The sequence below is a fragment of the Canis lupus genome, chromosome 26 (genome assembly GCF_011100685.1).
Source record: "Canis lupus familiaris isolate Mischka breed German Shepherd chromosome 26, alternate assembly UU_Cfam_GSD_1.0, whole genome shotgun sequence".
NCBI lineage: Eukaryota > Metazoa > Chordata > Mammalia > Carnivora > Canidae > Canis > Canis lupus.
In genome coordinates this window covers 23,644,153-23,664,599 of record NC_049247.1, presented here as the reverse complement: position 1 = coordinate 23,664,599, position 20,447 = coordinate 23,644,153, and the positions used below count along the sequence as shown (strand labels likewise).

At 39.1% G+C, this 20,447-nt stretch overlaps 1 protein-coding gene and 1 long non-coding RNA gene across 12 annotated transcripts in view; one reads left to right on the top strand and one right to left on the bottom strand.

Moving 5' to 3' along the window:
* Nucleotides 1–3,486, bottom strand: part of HORMAD2 (HORMA domain containing 2) — an 88,558-nt gene extending 85,072 nt beyond the window's left edge. For 2 of the 6 annotated variants that reach the window (XM_038575622.1, XM_038575626.1), the window contains exon 1: nt 3,151–3,483. The gene's annotated coding sequence lies outside the window, so the exon portion shown is untranslated. Of the gene's footprint in view, nt 1–2,871; nt 2,939–3,150 lie in introns of those variants that run through there. The other 4 variants (XR_005379368.1, XM_038575623.1, XM_038575624.1 and 1 more) reach the window with 4 other exon arrangements.
* The window catches only part of LOC119877596, a 64,702-nt gene that overhangs the window by 1,948 nt on the left and 42,307 nt on the right, over nt 1–20,447 (top strand). For 4 of the 6 annotated variants that reach the window (XR_005379373.1, XR_005379369.1, XR_005379375.1 and 1 more), the window contains exon 2: nt 976–1,051. The exons of 1 other annotated variant lie outside the window; for it this stretch is intronic. This is a non-coding gene — a long non-coding RNA (uncharacterized LOC119877596). Of the gene's footprint in view, nt 1–975; nt 1,052–3,504; nt 3,722–20,447 lie in introns of those variants that run through there. One more of the 6 variants, XR_005379370.1, reaches the window with a different exon arrangement.

Genomic DNA, 20,447 nt, shown 5'->3' with positions numbered 1-20,447 from the left:
CTTAGATCTGGCTTAGTATACTGTTCTCAAGGAACTATTCCCTGATGACCACCACCACCAAGTTGGGTTATGTGCCCATTGTAATATATACAGTATCACGGTTACATTTATGTATCCATCCCACCCCATTGTAAGCTAACATGAAAGTAAAGTTGTGTCTGTCTAGCTCATTCTTTGTTTTTTAAAGGTGTCCTTAAAGGTACAATTTAATGGGTTTTATCATAGTTTTGCAACCATCACTACTAATTCCAGAAGATTCTTGTTTTCCCAAAAAGAAACTCCATGCCCATTACCAATCACTCCCCACTCTCCCCTCCCCCTTGCCCCTTGCAACCACTAATCTATGTTTCATCTCTATGGATTTGCCTATTCTGGACATTTCATATAAATGAAATCATGTAATATGTCACCTTTTATGTCTGGTTCAGCTCATTCTTGAATCCTCAGCACCTCAGCATTGTTCCAGTATTGGAACAAAATAGATGCTCAATAAATATTTGCTGGGTCAATAGAGAAGTACTACAAGAATGAGAAAGAATTAAGTATCTAGAAAAGAATTACAGAATATTAGAGATAGGAGGAACTTTAAATGTCATCCAGTCCAAACATCTAATTTTCTAGATGAGGAAATCAAGGTCCAGAGAAATCAACTCACTTACTCAGGGTCAAACACTCACTGGCAGACTGAGAATAAAACTTAAGAAATTTTTGCTCACAATTTAGGAGTTTTTCTACAATGACTCCCTAAAATGAAATTCCTTTTTGCTTGCATTCCATTTAAAATGATGCACTACCAGTGCTTTCCTAGTTGTGGAGCTTGCTTGCTTACTTCTAAGTACAGTAGTGTCTTTTTCTGTTGTTCTAGAATGAGCTTGCTTTAGAAAGGCAAAACATATCTAAATGATTTTTTTAAATAGCCAGGCTCTTTTCAACCTCTAATTATTCCTTTGCTACTGTTGTTTTCTCTTTGAGCAGGTGTTTTGTGGAAGTCTCCTATTCAAGTACAAACTCTGCTTAATTTTGAAAGCTCACAAGCTGACAGCCCCAGGAGGTATGACACTACAGATCATGCACTCAAAGAGAATAACTCTGATGTTTTTTAATCACCTTGTTCTAACTCATTATCTAAAAGCTTAGGAGAGATTTCATAATAATTATGGATTTTATGAACAAAACTCTAACTTTCAAATGTCTTTCAGTTATATATTTGCTTGCATATTTGACCCACAAATATCTGAAATGTCACAGGGCATCAATATCATTCACTCTTATACTCGATATATTCACTCTGTGACAAGAATTATGATCTTGGGAGGGCAAGATGTACTTTCTCAGATAAAAAGACTCATACTAGGCTAACCTCTTGACTTACATCTCAACTGCCCTATTTAAAATGTTGATACAATTGCTTACTATTTTACCCTTTTACGAGTGAATCCAAGATTTAAATAAAGATTAACCAGCTATTGCTCAGTATATTAAAGCCTAAGCCACTTCTTGCCCACCCCCCCCCCCCCATTTTGGCCATTCTGAGTGAAGTAAAAACCACTTTTATCATGTTTGCACAAAGACAATAATAGTTGATTTCCTAATGATTTCCACCCATCTTTCCCAATCTTCCAAAACCATTTTTTAACAAGAAAATTCCCTTTATATCAAATGAACAATATCTAATAGCTGAATTCTAAAATGCAACTAGATGAGCTTTCTTGCCTGATATGAAGGATGGCTTTACACAAAGGAAGTACATTTTGACATAAATGGGCTCAGCATCATAGATTTGGAAGGGAAAGGACATGTCCTCTAAAGATAATCTAATCCCTTTATTTTAAAGAAAAGGAAAGTCATTTAGTGGAGGAAGGATAGTCTCTTCAACAAATGGTATTGGAACAACAGGATCTCTGTAGGCAAAATACAAAAACAACCCCCCCCCGCCCCAAACCAAAAACTCTCAGTCTAAATCTCACACTGCACACAAATAATTCAAAATGGGTCATGGATTTAAACGTAAAATGTAAAACTATAAAGAAGAGGAAAATGAAGTCCAACAAAAGAAGTTGGTTTGTCAGAGGTCACCCAGTTATTCAGAGGCTTCACAGAGTTTGCTTCCATAAATTATTATTCACCATTTTAACAAATTCCATTTGGCTCTGATAATTCCCCTTTTCCACGCTCACTCAGAGTAAATGGTTTTCCACTATATTAATCGGATATTTGTTCATGCTCTTTTGGTTTTTTAATATCTTCTTCGGGCTACCTCAATTATTCATTCATTCAAAATTTACTGGGTGACTACAATGTACCAGACATCATGTAGGATTGCAAAGATGTAAAATATCACTCACATCTCAAGAGATTGATGATCCAATGGGGGAGATATGAGACTATCAGCCTAATTAAATAAAAAACTCTTTTAGGGACAAGGACCGAACTTTATCTTTGTTTTCACCAGCCAAGTGAAGTGAAAACACTCCGTCCCATGCTCTGCACATCTGAACACATGTCGGTGATTGGCTAATCTTGCGTTTCAAGACACTTTCGCCCTTGTACTGTTCGGGGACCTAAAGTCCACAGAGATTAAAGGGCACGTCCTGGAAAAGGTGGCAAAGGAGCCAAGATGACTCCGTGGGGACCCATCCCCACCTCTGTCACCTCTTGCTCTGCGCCACGCATGGATCCTGGTGGAACACCTCCATGGCTGGCGAAAACCTGGCCTACCCAACGTCACCCCAAAGCTCCATTCCCAACCCCCAGCAATGCACAGACGTCGTTGGCCTGACCCCAGTGCTGGGCCACTCGCTAACTACCGCTGCTGCTTCCTCACCAAGACTCATTGCTTCTTTCCCATTGAAATCTGAATTCAAGAGCTACCTTGATAGCGGGAATGCGGGTGTTCGCAGAAAAATTCTCCCCACTCTTTTTTTTTTCGTCCTCCCTTCCTGTACGTGAAATTTTTCAAAACTCGAGCGCTGAGGGTGAGAGTAGAGGGAAGGGTGGGGTGTTAATCTAGAAGCTTCCCTTAGTCTTCTTCCTCAGTGCCAGCCTTCCCGCTTCTCCTCAGAGAACCTCGGGCCTCTGCGGAATACCTTCAAATCAAACTTAAAGCCTCAAGGAAAAAGAAAAGGAAAGGGAAAAAAAAATTAACCTAACCTTAGGAAAACTGACGATGCTCAAGCACTGTCTTTCTCCGGAAACCTTGCGTCTGGACAGCCCTCACTTCAGCTGTCGACGCCTCTCTCAGGAGCGTGAGTACCCAACGGCCGTTTCCGGCCCAAACCCGCTTAGGCTTATGAATAGTCAATAAGGTCCTTTGAGGGCGGGGCGAGACGCTGCCTCATGAATAATGCATGATCTCTCCAAGGCTTGCCTGGGCGGTCTGCCTCGTTCGGCTTCATGAATATGCAAAAAGGGGTGAGCGGCCGCTAACCGACCCCTGACAGGCTCGGCCCCCTCAGCGCCGGCGTCCTCTAGGGCGGGCCTCCTTCGCGCTGGTTCTCAGGCCACGCAGCCTCCCGTCGCCGGCGCCGTGTCCCTGCTGCCGACTTTCTTGCCCTTCTGAGGGCTGGCCCCGCGCTCCCGGGCCTGAGGGACCCGCCCTGGGCTCGCGGCGCCGCCCACGGACCCCGACGGGGCCTTCCGCGCGGGGCCGCTGCACCTGGGCAACCGGTACGTCGAGGACAGTCTCCCGTGGGGCTCGCTGAGGAGACGCCTGCTGTCCCAGGTGAGGCGGCGGCGCGGAGGTCCTGGCCGGCCCAGAGGGACCTGGGGTCAATGGGGCGGGGCCGGGTTAGAGCCGGAAGGACCGCGGGGTGAATGCGAGCCTGGACGGGGACCAGGACAGAGAGGCGTGAGACCAGCTTAGGGCGGTGTCGGGTAGAAGCCTCTAGAGCCTAGGTGCTTGGCGTACGGGTGTCCTCGCGGAAGCCGGCACCGGGAGCTAGCGGTCCAGAGACAGAGGTGTCACCCCTTGAGGCATCTCCACTTCTTCCCTGGCATCGATCGATCCAACTTTGCGTTATTTTCAACATCGATTTGTCGTCGCGCGTTCAGACGTATTCCACTGCCTTGTGGAGTTTCTCGAAGGTTCGTGAAGTCCCCCTTGAACCTCTGCGATGGGATTTCTTTGGGAGTGGATGAAGCATGGGGCCTCTGGACACCTGTTTTTACTTTCTGTTTCTGCAGTAAAGGAAAAAAAGATCCAAGCTGGTAAAAACATGAGTTAATAACATAATGAAATGACTAAAACCATGAATTGGGCTGCGATAGTTTTTTAGTGCAGGGTTTCTAAACCTCCGGTCGTTCTTCTCCCTGCCAATTTGTGACAACCCAGAATGTCTCCAGATGTAGTCAAGTGTCCCCTGAGGGACAAAACCACCCTTGGTTGAGAACTACTTTAATCCTGAACTTTCCAGAAGAAATTGCTCTGTAAGCTCCAGCCTGGCAGATGGTCTCTCTGCTCCAGCCCTTTCGGCGTCAGTATTTACCCACTTCCCAATGGAGGGACCACTAGTCCGTCTGTTCTGTCATTCTCATCTGCCCTCGTCTCAGCTTCACTGTCTCCAAAGAGCCTTCTTCCTCTACCTTATGCTAATGAAAGTTCATCTCACCCCCCCCCCACACACACACACAGTTATTGTCTCTCATTACCATTGTTTCCTTACTAAAATTTATCACAATCTGGATTTCATTTATTTCTTAACCTGTTTTTCTTCACCACGGAGAATGCAAGTAAGCTTTATTAGAGGCCTGATCTGTCTGGGTCACTCCAGGATCCCTATAGCTCAACACACAACACAGTGCCTAGCAGACAGGGATCACTCAATAAACCTTGGTGGACTGAGACAATACTCTTTTTTTCCTCTAAGAGCTTTTGTGGAGTTTCTCCTTCTCCTTTCCATTCTCATTCTTGTTGAGCTCCTTGTGACCTTTGTTTAGAATTTGAATGGATGAATGAGCACCTAGAAGCTATGGGTAGAGACTTCACTTTTCCCATGACTTATACACTCCTTGAGGGCAGAAACTGTCCTTTATTATGTTCATTGAAGGTATTCATATAGTTGAATGAACCAATCTATGACTTAAGGAACGATATTAGACGATTAAAAATCGATAGCGCCACTGGGGCTTTAGAAAATATCAGTCTATTCCCTTACTTTACAGATGAGAGTTTTAAGTAATTCATGCAAGATCACCACACTTGTTAAGAGACCAGGTCACAAGTACAACCCATGGTCTCACACCTTTCATTTCAATGCTTCTTTCCAATCTCTGACCAGTGTAGTTTCTGATTACTTTTCTGTGAAGCTGATTTACAACTCAAATACAAAAATCCGAAGCCAAAGACTTGTTTCTTGTCAACTAAAAGCTTTTGAGCTTGTACTTTTCATCTTTTGATTAAATCTACCTCAAGGGATTATGACCTAAAGAACTCAAAAGTTCTGTAAGATATTCAAACAATTACCCATCTTTCCTTGTACCTTTCAATAAGAGACTGGAAATTGTCCCTGTCAGAGCAAAGTATCCTATTTGTTTTGGATGGAAAAGATGTACATAGTGGGAGAAATTGATCATTGTGTAGAAATTTCCAAATAAGCAGTTGTTAAAGTTTGACCAAACCCTGTATCCAGTAGTAAAATAGCATGCAAAACAAATTAAAATAGAGTGGGGGAGGGGACTTTTATTTAGGTGCCTTTCATTACCTTTCTCTCTTTAGACACATGTTTCCTTTTACACTGTGTACTTGTAATAGTTGCCACTCCTCATTAATCAGTCTCTAGTTAAACTCTTGTTTTTTTGAGAACTAAAGACCATTTTTCCTTCTCAGTTAAATTCAGGGTTCCTTCTTTTTCTCTTCTAGATCAATTCATATTAGGCAGCACCTGGTTAGTAGAGCCTTGCAGCATCATGCTCTCAGCTGTTAAGATTTTGCAGTTTTTTTCTGCAACATCTAACACCACTCTTTATCACGGGAAGTAGATAACCATTTGTCTGACTGGAATTTTCCCCATCAAGTTCAGTTTAAGCTTGGAAGTCTTCTCCGAAAGATGGTTTACTCAAAGGTTGCCAAAAATAGACATATCGAATATAAAATGTATTTTTTTTAAAAAAGATTTTGTTTATTTATTCATGAGAGACACCAAGAGAGAAGCAGAGACATAGGCAGAGGGAGAAGCAGGCTCCCTACAGGGAGCCTGATGCAGAACTCAATCCCAGGACCCTGGGATCACGATCTGAGCCAAAGCAGATGCTCAACCACTGAGCCACCCAGGTGCCCCTATAATATATATTTTCAAGAGAACATCTCTAGATGCATTTCCATCTTTAGTGTACACAGTCATGATACAAATACAGAGAAAAGAAGGGTGGCTTCTTTACCCTATCTTCAACTTTTATTAGAACTCTTAAAATCATAACTTCTAGACATCATAAAGCTAACACCACCATATTTATTCATCAAGCATTTATTTTGCACCTGCCGTTTCTAAAGCACTCTGCTTGGCATTTTGGGGACCAGAGAGAATAATTTGGTCTCCGAGCTGTGGAAGTTTACAGTTTAGTAAGAGTAAACACATTACTCATAGAAAATATTAATGCAAATATTAATGGAGGTATAAATTATAACATAGAACATAGAGAAGAAAGCTATGAATTCTTTTTTTTTTTTAAGATTTTATTTATTTTTTCATGAGAGACACAGAGACATAGACAGAAGGAGAAACTGGCTCCATGCAGGAAGGGAAGCCTGATGTGGGACTCGATCCTGGAACCCCGGGATCACGCCCCAAGTCAAAGGCAACTTCTCAACCACTGAGCCACCCAGGCATCCCATATAAATTCTAAATAATGAATCAAGACAGCTTCACAAAGGAGGTAGCATTTTAGGAGGAGAGCATGTGTATATAATTTGCTTTGCTCATTCTCTGGCAGTGGCTAGACAACTTCAAACCAATAGAAGTAGGCATTTTGCCCACCACTTTAGAACTAGGGAAAAAAGAAGGTGTAAGATCCTTTCTTTCCATTCCTGGTAGCAGCATGCTTCTGAAAGCTAAATGTTGTCTTAGCAATCCCAAATGTCTCTCATTCATGGTTAAGAGGAGAGTGCCAGTTGCATTATTTCAAGCTGTCATTTCCACATTAGAGTGTTATTTTATTCTGGTTTTGACTGGGGCATGTACTAACCATGTGACATATTTGGGGGAGGGGGGAAGCAGTGGTGTTGATAAGTATGTTTATGAATGTGATTCTGGAATCCTAGAATCTTAAGTATCACTCAGAAGAGAGACAAAATGATTTAGAAAACTGATGTTTTGAATCAGGCCTCTGTGTGAAACTGGCTATATTAGGGTAATTAATTAGTGTAATTATTTTTTATTTTTAAATTAATTTTTTTAAAGATTTGTTTATTTATTTGAGAGAGATCCTGTGTGCATGCACCTGGGGGTGGAGGAATGGGGTTGGAGGAGGGACACAACAGGGAGAGGGAGAGAGAGAGAATCTCCAGCTCTGCTGAGTGCAGAGCCCATGCAGGGCTTGATCTCAAGACCCTGAGATCATGGCCCTAGCCGAAACCAAGAATCAGGTGCTCAAGGAACTGAGCCACCCAGTCTCTATTACCTATTTAGGGTAATCTTTAGAGAGAAAGGCAAAGAGAAAGGATCGCTGACTGGGCTTTAGCTTTTGAATGTGATTCATTTTTTGGCAGCCAAAGAGAAGCCAGTCAGTATGCAGTAAGCCTGTCAATATAAAATAAGCCCAACTATAAGGTCTTAACATAAGCTTGTGCTGCTTCTGCCCACACACTGTCATTCTACAAAATATAATTCCATGTGTAGGTGGCAATTTATTATGGCCTTCCTGCCCATTCAGAGTTGCATATCGATTTCTGCATCTTTTGATCTTTTCTGACTAGCAGAAGAATCATGTGGATTGTGTATTTCTGGGGAAAGCATGGTTTAATGAACTGGAACAGAAAATGACAGGGGCTGTAAGTGACAGGCTCCTGCCTGCTTGAGTGCCCTAAGACATGATGTCAAGGAAGGTAATAATTCTGAAACGTTATAGAAATTTTCATTTGGCTACTTGGTTCTCTTTTCTGCTGACTCTGAAGTTTTGGTGACCTGTAAAATGATGTTATGCCTCCTAATGTTTATCATTTAATAGAAAAGGTTTCAAATGAAATAGATTTTAGACTATCTTTCCATGATTTAGCAATGGTACATCTGCACAGAGATCTGAGATGAGGTGATGTTCAAAATTTACCACAGTACTGACAGCCTATATGTTGAAGCCCTTTACTTTCTACACATTTAGATGCTTGGAAAATGACAGTAACCAAAAAAACATTGTTTAGAACTCCTATGAGACCCCAGTGCAGTCTCAGCCCTATGAGAGACTTTTTTTCTTCCTTTAGTTTATACCAACCCACTGATAAATGAAATGTGTAATTATTAATGACCTCTGGTTGAGAAGGTCCTTAATTTAAGATTCAGAAGACTTATAATCTTAGTGCAAAGTGAATGCAAATATAAGGCATCTGAGGCAGGCTTCTATTTTTTTAAAAAATAATTATTTACTTATTATTTATTTATTTTTAAAGTAATCACTACACCCAACATGGGGCTCAAACTCATGACTCTGAGATCAAGAGTCACATGCTTTACTAACTTGACTGAGCTAGCCAGGTGCACCCAGGGCAGGCTCTTCTAACATCTCCCTCATTAAAGAAACAAAAAGCAATTCCTTTCTGCCAAGAAAAAGGTTTAACAACTGGAAAGTAAATAAGGTATTATAGGAAAATTACCTACCTGGCTTTTTTTTAACTTTAAAATATATATGTATATATGTATATTATTTATTCATTTGACACAGAAAGGGAGAGCGTTCACACAAGCAGGGGGAGCAGCAGGCAGAGGGAGAAGGAGAAGCTGACTCCCATTTGAGCAGGAAGCCCAATGCAGGGCTCAATCTCAGGACCCTGGGATCATGACCTGAGCCAAAGGCAGATGCTTAACCAACTAAGCCACCCAGACACCCACCTACTTAGCTTTTAAAGATCGAAAGGAGAAAGAATTTCGAGAAAACATCATTTAGATAGAGATTTTCTATGACTTACACCTAAGGAAACTATTCCAGAAAGCCAGATTGCTGTGAAAGCCATATTTTCAAATGTGCCAGGGACTACATTAACATTGGTCACATTAGTGCACAGCACAGAAAGATTTACTATAGTAAGGTGCATTGGGAGAATTCAAAATATAACCTTATCAATAATCTGCGGACATCTCTCCCTCTTTATTTGTTGAAGACTGCCTGGACATAGGACATGTTCAGTAAACACACATTGAATGAATGCACGTATGTTGTCGAGAAAAATCCCAAATATCCTAGTGATATACTGGATGTGTTCAAATTATGCATAATGGAGTTGATCTTTCAAAAGATGCATTGCAAATTTCCTATTTTTGTTGTTAGTATTTGAAATCATTATATTTTTTAAAATTTTTAATCAAATATAGTATACATACAGGAAAGCATCCTCTTTTTTTAAATGTGCATTTTATTTACATATACATAAAATTCACCACTTTAAAGTGTACAGATCAGTGGTTTTTAGTATAAAGTGATATAATCATCACCACTAATTCCAGAATATTTTTATCACCTCAAGAAGAAACCCCATGCTCAGCAGTCACTCCCCATTTCTCCCTCCTCAAACTCTGTCAACTGTTAATCTACTTTTTTCCTCTCTGGATTTGACTATTCTGGATATTTCACATAAATAGAATCACATAATATATAGCTTTTTGTGTCTGGCTTCTTTCATCTAGTACAAAAGTTAAAATACGATATTCATGTTATAACACGTATCAGTACTTCATTTTTTTTTATTACTGAATAATATTCCATTGTATTTATTTACCTATTTATTTACCTATTCATCAGTTGATGGACATTTGACTTGTTACCACTTTCTGGCTATTAAGAATAATCCTCCTGAATATACATTTTCCCAAAGAAAATATACAGGTGGCCATGAGACACATGAAAAGATGCTCAACATCTCCATTCATCAGGGAAATGCAAATCTAAATCATAATGAAATATCACCTCACATGGGTCAGAGTGGTGATTATCAAAAAGACAAGTCAATAAGTGTTGGTAAGGATCTGGAAAAAAGAATAAAAAAATACTTTAAAAAAAGTTTTTATTTTAGCGGCACCTGGGTAGCTCATTCAGTTAAGTGTCCGCCTTTGGCTCAGGTCATGATCCCAGGGTCCTGGGATCAAGCCCTATGTCAGGCTCCCTGCTCAGCAGGGAATCTGCCTGTCCCTGTCTCTATGCCCCTTCCCACCCCCTGCTCATGGGCTCTCTTGCACGTTCTCTCAAATAAAATCGTTTTTAAAAAATAGAGTTTTCATTTTTTTTAAAGATTTATTTATTTATTTATTCATGATAGACACAGAGAGAGAGAGGAAGAGACACAGGAGGAGGGAGAAGCAGGCTCCATGCCGGGAGCCCGACGCAGGACTTGATCCTGGGACTCCAGGATCATGCCCTGGGCCAAAGGCAGGTGCTAAACCGCTGAGCCACCCAGGGATCCCTAGAGTTTTCATTTTAATTACCCAGTGCTCATCACGACAAGTGAACTCCTTAATCTCCGTCACCTATTTCACCTATGACCCCACCTTCCCTCTGGTAACCATGTTTGTTCTCTGTAGTTAAGAATCTGTTTCATGGTTTCTCTCTTTCTTTCTCTCTTTTTCCCCCTTTGCTCATTTGTTTTGTTTCTTAAATTTCACAAATGAGTGAAATCATGTGGTATTTGTCTTTCTCTGACTGACTTATTAGCATTATACTCTCTAGCTTCATCCATGTGGTTGCAAATGGCAAGATTTCATTCTTTCTTATGACTGAATAATATTCCATCATATTACTCAGCCATTAGAAACAACAAATACCCACCATTTGCTTCAATGTGGATGGAACTGGAGGGTATTATGCTGAGTGAAATAAGTCAAACGGAGAAGGACAAACATTATATGGTCTCATTCATTTGGGAAATATAAAAAATAGTGAAAGGGAATAAAGGAGAAAGGAGAGAAAATGAGTGAAAATATCAGTGAGGATGACAGAACATGAGAGACTCCTAACTCTGGGAAATGAACAAGGGGTAGTGGAAAGGGATGTGGGCGGGGGGTTGGGGTGACTGGGTGACGGGCACTGAGGGGGGCACTTGACGGGATGAGCACTGGGTGATATGCTATATGTTGGCAAATTGAACTCCAATAAAAAAAATAAAGGTAGAAGAGTAGGAAAAAAAATATTCCATTGTATACATATACCACATCTTTATCTGTTCATCTATCAATGGACATTTGGATTACTCCCATAGTTTGTAAATAATGCTGCAATAAACAAAAGTGTATGTATTCTTTTAATTAGTGGGGTTTTTGTTGTTGTTGTTTTTTGTTTTGTTTTTTTTGTTTTGATTTGTTTTTGGCAAATACTCAATTGTGCAATTGCTGGATGATAGGGTAGTTCTATTTTTAACTTTTGAGGACCCTCCATAATGTTTTCCACTGTAGCTGCACCAGTTTGCATTCCCACCAAGAGTGTAAAAGGGTTCGTTTTTCTCCACATCCTTTCCAACATCTGTTGTTTCTTGTGTTGTTGATTTTATCCATTCTGACAGGTGTGAGGTGATATCGTAGTTTTGATTTGCATTTCCCTGATGGGAAATTATGATGAACATCTTTTCATGTATTTTTTGACCATCTAGATGTCTTCTTTGGCACAATGTTTGTTCATGTCTTCCGCCCATTTTTAAATTGGATTAATTGTTTTTTGGGTATTGAGTTTTAGTTCTTTATATATTTTGGATTCTAACCCTTTATCAGATATGTTGTTTGCAAATATCTTCTCCCATTCTATATGTTGCCTTTTGTTTTATTTTAAGGTTTATTTATTTATTTTAGAGAGAGAGCACAAAAGCAAGGGGAGGGGCAGAGGGAGAGAATCTCAAGCAGGCTCCTTGCTGAGCTTGGAGCTGAGATCATAACATGAGCTAGAATCAAGAGCCAGCTGCTCAATCGACTGAGCCACCCAGGTTCCCCTGTAGGTTGCTTTTTAGTTTTGTTGATTGTTTTCTTCGATGTGCAGAACCTTTATATTTTGTTATAATCCTAGTAGTTTATTTTTGCTTTTGTTTCCCTTTGCAGGCCTATCTAGAAAAAAGTTACTATGGCAGATTTCACAGAAATTACCACCTGTGCTCTTTTCTAGGATTTTTATGGTTTCAGGTCTCACATTTAGGTCTTTAATCCATTTTGAATTTACTTTTGTGTGTGAGATAAGAAAGCAACATTCTTTTGCATGTTGCCGTCCAGTTTTCCCAACACTATTTGTTGAAGAGACCATCTTTTTTTCCATTGGATATTGCTTCCTGCTTTGTCAAAGATTAATTGACCATATAATTGTGGGTTTATTTCTGGATTTTTCTGTTTTGTTCCATTGACCTATGTGTCTGTGTACCGTACCATATTGTTTTGATTACTATACCTTTGTAATATAACTTGAAGTCTAGAATTGTGATGCCTCTAGCTTTGCTTTTATTTTTAAAATTGCTTTGGCTATTTGGGGTATTTTGTGGTTCCATACAAACTTTGGGATTTTTTTTGTTTTAGTTCTATGAAAAATGCTGTTTGTAATTTGATAGGAATTTCATTAAATCTGTTGATTGCTTTGGGTAGTATGACACTTTAACTATTTCTTCTAATCCATGAGCATGGAATGTCTTTCCATTTCTTTGTTGTCTTCAATCTCTTTCATCAGTGTTTTATACTTTTCAGAGTACAGGTCTTTCACCTCTTTGGTTAGATTTATTCCTAGGTATCTTATTATTTTTGGTGCAATTGTAAATGAGATTGAGTCCTTAATTTCTCTTTCTGCTGCTTCATTATTGGGATATAGAAATGCAACAGATTTCTGTACATTAATTTTGTATCCTTGACTTTACTGGATTTGTGTATCAGTTCTAGCAATTTTTTGGTGGAGTCTTTTGGGTTTTTATGTATGGTATCATGTCATCTACAAATAGTGAAAGTTTTACTTCTCTCTTACTGATTTGGATACCTTTTATTTCTTTTTGTTGTCTAATTGCTGAGGTTAGGACTTTCAGTACTATGATGAATAAAAGTGAGAGTGGACATCTTGCTTTGTTCCTCACCTTCAGGGAAAGACTCTTAGTTTTTCCCTATTAAAAATAATGTTATCTGTATGTTTTTCATATATGGCTTTTATTATGTTGAGGTATGTACTTTCTAAATCTACTTTGGTGAGGATTTTTATCATGAATGGATCTTGTACTTTGTCAAATGCTTTTTCTGTATCTATTGAAATATCATATGGTCCTTATTCTTTCTCTTATTGATGTGGTGTATCATATTGATTAATTTGTGAATATTGAACCACCCTTGTAATCCAGGAATAAATCCCACTTGATTGTGGTGAATGCTTTTTCTTCTTCTTTTGAATGATTTTTTTAAATGTATTGTTGGATTTGGTTTGCTAATATTTTGTTGAGGAATTTTGCATCTCTGTCCATCAGAGATATTGGCCTGTGTTCTCTTTATGGTCTCTTTATCTGGTTTTGTTATCAGGGTAATGCTGGCTTCATAAAATGAATATGGAAGTTTTCCTTCCTTTTCTATTTTTTGGGATTATTTGAGAAACATAGATATTAACTCTTCTTTAAATGTTTGGTAGAATTAACTTGTGAAACCGTCTGGTTCTGGACTTTTGTTTGCTGGGAGTTTTTTAAATTATTGACTCAGTTTCTTTCACTGAGCCTGGGTGGCTCAGTGGTTGAGTGTTCAGGGTGTGATCCCGGGATGTCCCAGGATCAAGTCCTGCTTTGGGAGCCTGCTTCTCCCCCTGCCTATGTCTCTGCCTCTCTCTGTGTCTCTCATAGAAAGAAAGAAAGAAAGAGAGAAAGAGAGAAAGAGAGAGAAAGAGAGAGAAAGAGAGAGAAAAAAAAGAAAGAAAGAAAGAAAGAAAGGTTTTTTTTGCTGGTAATCAGTCTGTTCAAATTTTCTATTCCTTACTACCTAGGTTTTGGTATGTTTCTAGGAATTTATTTATTCATAAGAGACATAGAAAGAGAGGCAGAGACACAGGCAGAGGGAGAGGCAGGCTCCTCACAGGGACCCCGATTCGGGACTTGATCCCTCAACTCCGGGATCATGCCCTGAGCCAAAGGCAGATGCTCAACCACTAAGCCACCCAGACATTCCTTCTAGGAATTTTCAATTTCTTCTGGGTTGTCCAGTTTGTTGGCATATAGCTTTTCATAATATTCTCTTAAAATTGTTTGTATTTCTGTGGAGTATGCTATTATTTCTCCTCTCTTGTTTGTGATTTTTTTTTTTAATTTTTTTTTATTTATTTATGATAGTCACAGAGAGAGAGAGAGAGGCAGAGACATAGGCAGAGGGAGAAGCAGGCTCCATGCACCGGGAGCCTGATGTGGGATTCGATCCTGGGTCTCCAGGATCGCGCCCTGGGCCAAAGGCAGGCGCCAAACCGCTGCGCCACCCAGGGATCCCTCTTGTTTGTGATTTTATTTATTTGGGTCCTTCCTCTTCTTTTTCTTGGTAAGTCTGCCTAGAGGTTTATCAATTTTATTTATTTGGTTTTTTGGAAGAACCAGCTCCTGGTTTCATTGTATTTTTAGTGTATTTTTAGTTTCTATATCATGTATTTTTGCTCTGATTTATTATGTTCTTCCTTCTGTTGGTTTTATATGCTTTTCTTTTCTGGCTCCTTTAGGTATAAGGTTACATTGTTTATTTGAGTTTTTTTTTACTTCCTGAGTTAGTCCTGTATTAGAACCTATTTTATTGTGTCCCACAGCTTCTGAACTGTTGTGTTTTCACTTTCATTTGTTTCCATGTACTTGTTATTTCCTTTTTAATTTCCTGGGTGACCCATTAGTTGTTTAGTAGCATGTTAATTAACATCCATGTATTTAATTCCTGGATGACTCATTAGTTGTTTAGTAGCATACTATTTAACCCCCATACAAACAATAAAAGAATATTATGAAAAGCTCTAGATTTTTTTCTTGTGGTTGACTTCTAGTTTCATTGTATTTAGTCAGAAAAGATGTATGATATGACTTCAGTGTTTTTGAATTTGTTGAGGCCTGTTTTGTGGCCTAATATGTGATCTTTTCTAGAAATGTTTTGTGTGTACTTGAAAAGAATGTGTATTCTGGTGTTTTAGGATGGAAAATTCCAAATATATCTGTTAAATCTATCTGGTCTAGTGTGTCATTCAAAGCTATTGTTTTCTTGTTGATTTTCTGTTTAGATGATCTGCCTATTGATGTATGTGGGGGTATTAAAGTTCTCTACTATTGCTGTATTATTATCAGTTAGTTCCTTTATGTTTGTTATGAACTATTTCATGTATTTGAGTGCTCCCACATTGGGTGCATAAATATTTATAATTGTTATATCTTCTTGTTGGATTGTCCCCTTACTTATGACATAGTGCCCTTTTTCATCTTTTGTTACAGTTTTTTTTTTTTTACAGTGTTTGTTTTAAAGTCTACTTTGTCCAATATAAGTATAGCTACTCCAGCTTTCTTTTGACATTCATTTGTGTGATAAATGTTTCTCCATTCCCTTTACTTTCAATCTGCCGGTGTCTTTAGGTCTACAATGAGTCTCTTGTAGGCAGCATATAGATGGGTCTTGTTTTTCTTTCTTTTTTTAATCTATTCTGTCGCTCTATGTCTTTTGATTGGAGTATTTAGCTCATTTACATTCAAAGTAATTGTTGAGGGATCCCTGGGTGGCGCAGCGGTTTGGCGCCTGCCTTTGGCCCAGGGCGCAATCCTGGAGACCTGGGATCGAATCCCACGTCGGGCTCCCGGTGCATGGAGCCTGCTCCTCCCTCTGCCTGTGTCTCTGCCTCTCTCTCTCTCTGTGTGATTATCATAAAAACAAAACAAACAAACAAAAAAAAAACAAAGTAATTGTTGATAGATATGTATTTACTGCCATTTTATTACTTGATTTGTAGTTGTTTCTAAAGATGTTCTCTGATTCTCTCATATAAGAGGCAGAGCCATAGGCAGTGGAAGAAGCAAGCATCCTCTGGGGAGCTTGGTGTGAGACTTGACCCCAGGACCTCAGGATCATGACAGGAGCCAAAGGCAGATGCTCAACCAGTGAGCTACCCAAGTGCCCCCTGGATATCTGTTTCTTCCCCCAAATTAGGGACATTTTCAGTTATTGTTTCTTCAAATAAATTTTCTACTCCTTTTCTCTCTCTTCTTCTGGGACTTCTATAATTTGAATGTTATTATGTTTGATGGAGTCATTGAGTTCCCTAAGTCTATTCTTGTTTTGCATAATTCTTTTTTCTCTCTTTTGTTCAGCTTGATTGCTTTCCATTACTGTGTCTTCTATGTCATTAATTTGTTTCTCTACTTCTTCCAGTCTTCCATCAATCATGTTTCTCATTTCATTTATTGAGCTCCTTATCTTTGCTATGTTATTCTTTACCTCTGTGTTAGTGGTCTCACTAACATTCTCCATTCTTTTCTCACCTACAGTGAGTGTCCTTGTGATCATTGCTTTAAATTTTCCATCAGGCATGTTACTTATATTTGTTTCACTTAGATCTCTAGCCATGGCCTTGTCCTGTTTCATTTGGGACAAATTCCTCTGTCTTCTCATTTTATCTAAATCTTTATGCCTGTTTCTGTGTTAGAAAAGTCAGCTCCGTCTTCTATTCTTGAGGATAATGGCTTTATGAAGAAGAGATCCTGCACTGTAGTTTTTCCTATTCCCCAGTACTTGGGCACTTCCAGGAGTGTCTCTGATCTCTGCTGCACATGCTCTGCTGTTGTGTCCTGGGCACTTAATCCTTCAGGCCAGTCATCTGCAGAGGCTCTCTTTGCCTGTTGTAGGCAGTGTTTGGTCCCTGGTCTGAGTGTAGTATCTTTTAACTAACTATGCTCCTGGTCTGCTTGTGAAATGAGACTCATCACTACTGCCACTGCCAGGGTCGAGAGACATGGTGTTGGCAGGGGTTTTGGCTGGACTTCTTGGGGAGGGGAATTCCTGCACTGGGACTGAGGCAAATGTGACTAGGAAGGGTGGTTCTTCTGGAACATGGGAGGTGTGGGGCTTGCAAGTAAATTAGATAGGCTGTGTCTGCTGTGCTGGATCCAATAGATGGTCCTGTGCTTATGCCAAGGGAAGGGGAAGGGAAATGACACTGGCCAGTTCCTTTGTTCCTAGAGGGGTCTCTCTGTGAATGCTGCCTTTAGGACATGCTCCAAGGTGAGCAACTAACCTCCCCTCTCTGTGCCCCCAGTGCTCTTCAGATCATTGTTTGTATGCTGTATGTCTGTGGGCTGTTTTCCCTGCCTTTTCTCCCAGAGCAGCCCCAATGTCCTCTGAGTTCTCCCAGAGCTAAGCACACTGACCTTTCAAACTCCAGCTTTTAAGCCAAGGCTTTAGCACTCACTAAATTTGGACCCTCTCACTTTGCAAGCCAATTGCTATGGGGATTTATTTTCCCTGTGCACTTCCCTGTGTGCTAGTCTATCTCTCACCCTTCTCATTAACCACAGCTCCCTCCCAACCACAGTGGCCACAGTTCATTTCTCTCCCAAGCCATGTCCCTGCACTTTCCACTTCTTCAATGTGGCCTCTTCTCTACCTTTAGTTGTGGAGTTCTCCCAGTCTTCAAATCAATCTCTGGACTACTTTGGATGATTTCATCATTATCTTAATTGTATTTGTGGGACAGGGTGAGCCTAGGATCTTCCTATTCTGCTGCCATCATCCCCTCTCATCTACCAAAAGAAAAAAATCTTGCCATTTGCAACAACATGGATGAATCTAGAGAATATTATGCCAAGTGAAATAAATCCAAGAAAGACAAATATTGTGTGATTTCACTTACATGTGGAATTTATAAATAAATAAATAAACAAACAAAGCAAAATTGAAGCAGATTCATAAATACAGAAAGTAAACTGGTAGTTGCCAGAGGGAAAGAGGGTTGGGGAATGGGTGAAGTGAAGTAAGTAGAGGATTAAGAGGTAGAAATTTCCAGTAATAAATATGTCACAAGAATGTAAAGTACAGTATATAGTCAAAAATATTATAATAACTTTGTATGGTGACAGATGGTAATTATACTTACCATGGTGAGCATTTTGTAATATATAGAAATGTCAAATCACTATATTATCCACCTGAAACTAATATAGTGTTATAGTCAATTCATGTGTATACACACAGGAGTGGAATTGCTGGATTGTATAGTAACTCTGTGTTTAAATTTTGGGGAACTGCCAAACTGTTTCCAAAGCAGCTGCACCATTTTACATTCCCATCAGCAGTGTATGAGGATTCTGATTTCTTCACATCCTTGCTTTGTCATTTCCACCCTCCCCCCTCCCCCAACTCATTTTTTCTTCTATTGCTACCCTAATGGATATGAAATGATATGCCATTGTGGTTTTTATTCACAATTCTTTAATGACTAATGGTGCTGAGTATCTTTTCATGTGCTTGCTGGCCATTTGTATTTCTTCTTTGGAGAAACATTAATCCTATGCCCACTTTAAAATTCGGTTATTTGTGTTTTTTATTGTAGAGTTGTAAATGTTCTTTATATATTCTGGATACAAGTCTTTCATCAGATATATGATTTTGAAATATTTTCTTATATTCGCTGGGTTGTCTTCAGTTTCTTGATGTCCTTAAACACACAAAAGGTTTAGATTTATTTGTTTTTTTTGTTGCCTGTGCTTTTGTTGTCCTTTTTTTTTTTTTTTGCTTTTGTTGTCCTATGTAAGAAACTATTTCTATCTAAGTTACGAAGATTTATGCCAGTGCTTTTTACTAAGAATTTTATACTTATATTTATATCTTCAGCCTATTTTGAGTTAATTTTCATATATAATGTGAGGTAGGAATCCAACTTCATTTCTTTTGTATGTGCATATCCACTTATCCAAGCATAATTTGTTGAAAGGACTATTCTGTCTCTCATTGAATTTTCTTGTCATCTTTGTCAAAAATTAATTGACAAAAAATAATAATAATTGACCATAATTGTGAGGGTTTATATATGTGCTCACATGTTCATTCCATTGATATATATATCTGCTCTTTTTCCACTACCACACTGTCCTAATTACTGTAGCCTTGTGATAAGTTTTGAAATCAGGGAAGAGTGAGTCTTCCAACTTCATTCTTTTTCAAGATTGTTTTGACTATTCTGGGTTCCTTGCATTGATTTTAGGATCAATTGTCAATTCCTGCACAAAAGATAACTGGGATTTTGATAGGGATTGCATTGAATCTGTTGATTGAGGAATATTGACATTTTAATCCATGAACAAGGATATCTTTCCACTTATTTAGATCTTCAGTTTCTTTCAATGATGTTAGTAGTTTTTGATGCACAGGTCTTGAACTTCTTTGGTTAAATTTATTCCTTGGTTTTTTATTCTTTTTGATGCTTCTATTCACCTGCTTGGGCTGCCGTAACAGAAGAACCACAGACTGGGTGGTTTAAATAACAGAAATGTATTTTTTCGCAATTCTGAAGACCAGAAGACCAAGGTCAAGGTGCCATCAGGGCCACCTTCTCTCTATTTCTTCATGTGGCCTTTCCTCTTTGCCTGTGTAGAGAGAGGTCAATCTCTAGTGTCTCTTTTTTTCTTTTAAGTACACTAGTCCTATTATATTAGAGCCTAACCCTTGACCTCATTTAACCTTAATTATTTCCTTAAAGTCCTCATCTCCAAATAGATTGGAGGTTAGGACTTTGATATATGATTTGGGGGAAACAATTCAGTTTATAACAATGTTAATATAAGTGGAATTGTTTTCTGAGTTTTATTTGCCTATTTTTTACTACTAGTGTATAGAGATATAATTAGCTTTTATGTATTCATCTTGTGTCCTGGAACCATGCTGAACTGGCTTATTAATTCTCAGATTTTTTTGTGGCTTTTCTACATAAAGACTATATAATCTGCAAATAGAGATAATTTTGCTTATTCTTAATCTGGGTGCCTTTTATTTTGTTTGCTTGCGTAATGCCTGGATGTAGCCTCCAGTACTGATTTTTATTGTTAGTTGGTAGGTTTTTTAAAGATTTTATTTATTTACTTGATAGATATTGAGCATGGCAGGGGGAGGTGCAAAGGGAGAGGGAGAAGCAGACTCTCTGCTGAGTGGGGAACCCCACACGGAGCTGAATCCCAGATCCCTGAGATCATTACCTGAGCTGAAGACAGACACTTAATTTAACCAACTAAGCCACCCAGGTACCCCACCTCTGGTACTAAATAGAATGGTCAAGGGTAGACATCTTTGTGTTGCCTTGATCTTAGAGGAACACATCCAGTC